Raw genomic sequence first — 4,659 nt, 5'->3', positions numbered from 1 at the left:
ATTGAGTTGTTTGCTCATTCCTCCAACTGAAGTTTGGGTGACTCCTCCATTAGGGTTGTAGGTATTTGAAAATGGACCTGCAAAAGGTTTGGCAACCATGTTAACAACGTTAGTTTGATCTAGAAGGACTTCTTTAAAAGCTGGTATTGTGGAGCAGTCACTAGTTGTATGCCCTATATCCTTACAAATATGACATTTTTCTGGGGTCTTTGGGACAGCTTGAACGTCATTGGTCTTATTTACATATATGGTTTGTAGTTTCCTAGAAATCATAAACATCCTAGCATTTAAATCATCTACTTCTCTCAAGTTATACTTACTCCCTCCAGTTATGGTTTTTATAGGCTCAGTCCTATCATAAATATCTAAAGTGTCCCAGGATTGAGCATTTTTAGATAAGTAATCAAAGCACTCGAATGCCTCCTCTAGTTCTTTGTTAAAGAACTCTCCATTACACATAGTTTCCATAAATTGCCTCATTTTGGGTTGCAAATCTTCATAGAAGAAACTGATTATTCTCCAGTTTTCATACCAATGACGAGGATAGGCACTAAGCAAATCCTTGAATCTCTCCCAACATTGATAGAAAGTTTCAGTGTCCTTTTGAGAAAAATTCATAACTTGTATTTTTAATGCATTAGTTCTATGCATAGGAAATACTTTTTTTAAGAACTCAATTTGCATCTCTTGCCATGTCCCTATTGATCTAGGCCTTAAGGAGTTCAACCAAGTTTTAGCTTTATCTTTCAATGAAAATGGGAATAACTTGAGCCTAATCACTTCCTTCGTGCAAGTTTTATCCATGAATGTAGAACAAACTTCCTCAAATTCTTTGATATGCAAATATAGATTTTCGGATTCCATTCCATGGAAATGAGGTATCAAATGAATCATGCCAGGTTTAAAATTGAAGTTGTTTTCATTTAGAGGTTGGATAATGCATGAGGGTGAACTAGTCCTAACAGGTTGCAAATAATCCCTAAGAGTCCTATTATGATTACCCACTCTCTCCTCTCATCTTACTCTTCTTTAGCCATGGTACTAGAATTTTCAGAAGGTGAATCAAATGAAAGTGATTCACAGTCAGGATATGTCACAGGTTCTATTCTAACCAGTCGAGATGAATGGTCTTTAGTCCAAACAGATGTGCAAATACCCAAATAATCCTACCAGATAGACACCAAAGTTGGTGTATAGTAGGGATAATAAAAATAAGCAAATAAGCAATAAAATTCAACAGGAAGTTTATTCAAGGATAACAATGAAAAATAAAGAAAGAAAAAAAAAATAGAAGTCAAGATTAGAGGTCACCAGAGTGTGAATAGGTTCACAACTCAATCACCCATCCTCACTGCAGTAACATGACAGTTTTGTAAATTGCCTTTAATCCCCGGCAACGGCACCAAAAACTTGTCTCTCCAATTAAAGTGCCTCCCAAGTGCAGAAGGTGTACAATTGTTGTATAGTGAGAGCCCCAAGGTCGAATTCACAGGGACTAAGGCATTTTATGAATCAAAACTGTGGTGTTCCTGTACTGAGATGAGAAATTATTTTATTTACTGAAGAAAACTTAGATTAAAAAAAATACATAGATTAACGAAACTTTGGCAATGGTTTTGAAATAGATTGCACACAGTTCTCGAGACAAATGAATCAAGTGAGTTTGATTTTTCCCAAAGAATGAATCCTTTGTAAAGTATGTTTAATTTGGATGAGTGTTTGCTAACCAGTTGAAGAAAACTGGGAGTTTGCTTTGAGTGAAACGGGTGCAAAACCAAATATTATTTTTCTAAGAGGAATTTTGTCAAACACCTAAGCCATGGGTTTCCCTTTCACAGATTGAGTTAAAAGGGTTAGGGATTTCGTTAAATCCTTCAAACACTATTTATGTCAAGAATAAAGTGTCTAGATGATGTATATGATGCATGCATTCACAACATAATTTTCTGAATAACCTCTGTCTAATTCATATCAATCCAACCCTCAGTGTGCTTACTCAGAGTTAGGATTCCACGCATCCCAAGCATCCACCGTGCCTTTTAGTCAACGATGAGCCAGGAGGTGGTGAGAAACCCTAACAATGGCATCGAATCAAAGATGATACAAAATCCATAGAGACAATGAGTTAATCGCAAAGGAAATCGAAAACCCCAATGAAACCCCACCTATTCGTAGGATCCCCAAGCTTAGGTTTTAAAGTTTACTCACTCATGGTGTAGTAAATATAACTGAAAATAAAAAATAGTAGCATTTGAAATTGAAAGCAAGATAAACCCTAAAAATAAAAGTAGTAAGGGAGCGAAAAGATCCCTCTTCAAAAATTGTTCTATTTCTACTGAATTCTTCTCTAAATTTCTTCCATCCCTCCTCTCCATCCTTTGATGTCTTCTTAACCTCCCCTCACGAATCATCTGCTATGCTCTTAACCTTCCATCGTGAATCCTCTGTTGTGCTCCCCATAGGTTCTCCTCTCTCCATTCATGGGAGTTGGTTAGTCCCTCCTGTTCCGTGTGTTGCATGAATCCTTTAGAAGCTAGGGCTGTGAGAACACTGGAGTGAATTAGCTCGAAGCAGAGAGAAACGTGTGTGCTAAAGTCTATTTCTTTCCAAAGTGTAAGTGTGTGCACTATGGTGCACGAGTGTGCAATGGTTCAATAAACACTTTATTTTCCTTTGGCTATGTAATAACCTTTAACTTATTATAATGTATAAATAAGCATGTATAATGTATTTTTATACTGAAATTCCCAAGTTCCATGCTTATTTAATACGCTATTTCAAGTCCATCAGAGTTGGGTACATATTAATCAATATTAAAATAACAATACCCATACTAAAAACTCAGCCTAAAAGTCTTAAAGAAATCGATAAACCTTTTACAGGTAAAATCATTAAAAAAAAAAAAAATCTGAACATCTAATCGGTGTTGGACCTTTTTACATAATATTGATGCATTTTTTAAATAGATCAGACAGGACTGTTCATCTGGCCTGAGTTTTTCCTAACCCGATCTGGAACTGGGATAACTGGGTTTCGATTTTGGGTTCCAGCCCAGATCAAACCCAGGCCGGAACTTGGTGTTGCAAAACCCGGGTCTTGTTTAAACACACTGATCCATGATCAAAACATTTATGCTAGGGTTAAAATCCCCCCCACCCCTGTCATCTATCTCTCTCAGTATTGCTCTTACTCACTCACTCACTCTCTCTCTTCTCTCTCTAGTGCCAAAACCTACCTTCCTCTGCCCAAGTGCTGAAACCCTAGCCTTCCTCTGTCGTGTGTTGAAACCCTAGCCGTCGACTTGTCGTCTCTCACATGTGGCTCCGTAGTCGTCGTCTTCTCTCTCTCTCTCTCTAGAGCCGAAACCCTAGCCTCCTGTGACTCTTCCTCTACCGATCGAAGATCTATTCCTCTTGGTCGTCGTCTTCTACTTTTTCGTTCCATCGTCGACTTCTACAACCTATGGTTAGTTTTTCTCCATTTCACACACACTCTCTCTATGTGTTGGTGCTATTATTTCGATTTAGGTTGTGAGAAAATATTGAGTTTGAAATACGCTTCTGTAGTGATGTGTTATGTCTGTATCTGCATGTGTTTAGGAATTTGAGTCAGCTATAGTGATGTTTGTATGCAGAAGAGAAACAAAAAATAAAAATTTTGACACTTATGAAGTAAATAAAAATAAAACTTTTGCTCGATCTGCTCTTTTTTTTTAAATTATGGGTTGTTTTTCCTTTTTGGGTTCTGTAGCTTTTGACCGATGGAGATCTGTAGATTTGGATGCATCATCTAGCACGACATTCTGTAGCTTCTTTTTGACTTGTGGAGATCTGTAGTTTGTAGTCTATTTTTTTACTAGTGGAGATTTGTAGCTTGTTTTATATGCATTTCTCCAAAATTTGGTCCCTCACACTGATTAATAAGCTTGCATCTTGGCCCAGTAACACTTACAATAATAGTCGTGAAATTTTGTTGATAATTTTAGTTATTTTATCAAGAGAAGTATATGTTTCTCTCGATGGCAGTTATTTGGTGCAGCCATCTGCGTCCTTGGCCTTGGCTTAATGCTCATTTGTTATGTAGGTGTGACGCCCCCAACCTCTGCTTGGGATGTAACAGAGACTTAGAGCGTCTGGACATGCGACACAAGGTTACATACCCCCGTACCTAATAGCTAATATGCAATGCATCCTAGAAATGCAACTAGCAATATGCAATAATCGCACTGAAAAATAAGGGTGAAAGTGAATTGATGCCAGAATAACTAAATCATCCTAATTATATAGATTGAACCATAAGTTTCAAGACATCAGGTAGCTTAATCTTAGTACAAAATATCAAGTTCTCCAAAAGGATCTAAACCAGTTGCTTCATGTGTTCTTTAGCATGAAGGGTTAGGCCTAGAAATATCATAATAAGATCAAGTCTCCTGTCGACGTCTGGTTCCTCCTCATTCCTCTTGATCCACTAGTCCATTGGGTTCATCTGCATCTACAACTTTTCTTATTTCGAGTGAAATGATAGTGGGTCCATAATGAGTGAGATTTATTTAAAATTTCAGTAAGTTAGACAACCAACTTGCACAAAGATAGACTATGCATGAATAATGATAAACATGAAATGCAGAAAAATTGTATTTGTCTCCCATTCAGATTTCTT

The 4,659-nt window shown here is 37.2% G+C and overlaps 1 non-coding gene across 1 annotated transcript; it reads left to right on the top strand.

Annotated features, from left to right (window-relative positions):
* Positions 1-529: 529 nt before the first annotated feature.
* LOC118349362 lies at positions 530-637 on the top strand. Its single transcript, XR_004802332.1, has one exon. It is a non-coding gene; the product is annotated as a small nucleolar RNA R71 (small nucleolar RNA).
* Positions 638-4,659: the final 4,022 nt, after the last annotated feature.

The sequence above is a fragment of the Juglans regia genome, chromosome 8, assembly GCF_001411555.2.
Source record: "Juglans regia cultivar Chandler chromosome 8, Walnut 2.0, whole genome shotgun sequence".
Taxonomy (NCBI): Eukaryota; Viridiplantae; Streptophyta; class Magnoliopsida; order Fagales; family Juglandaceae; genus Juglans; species Juglans regia.
This window is presented reverse-complemented; position numbering and strand designations above follow the sequence as displayed.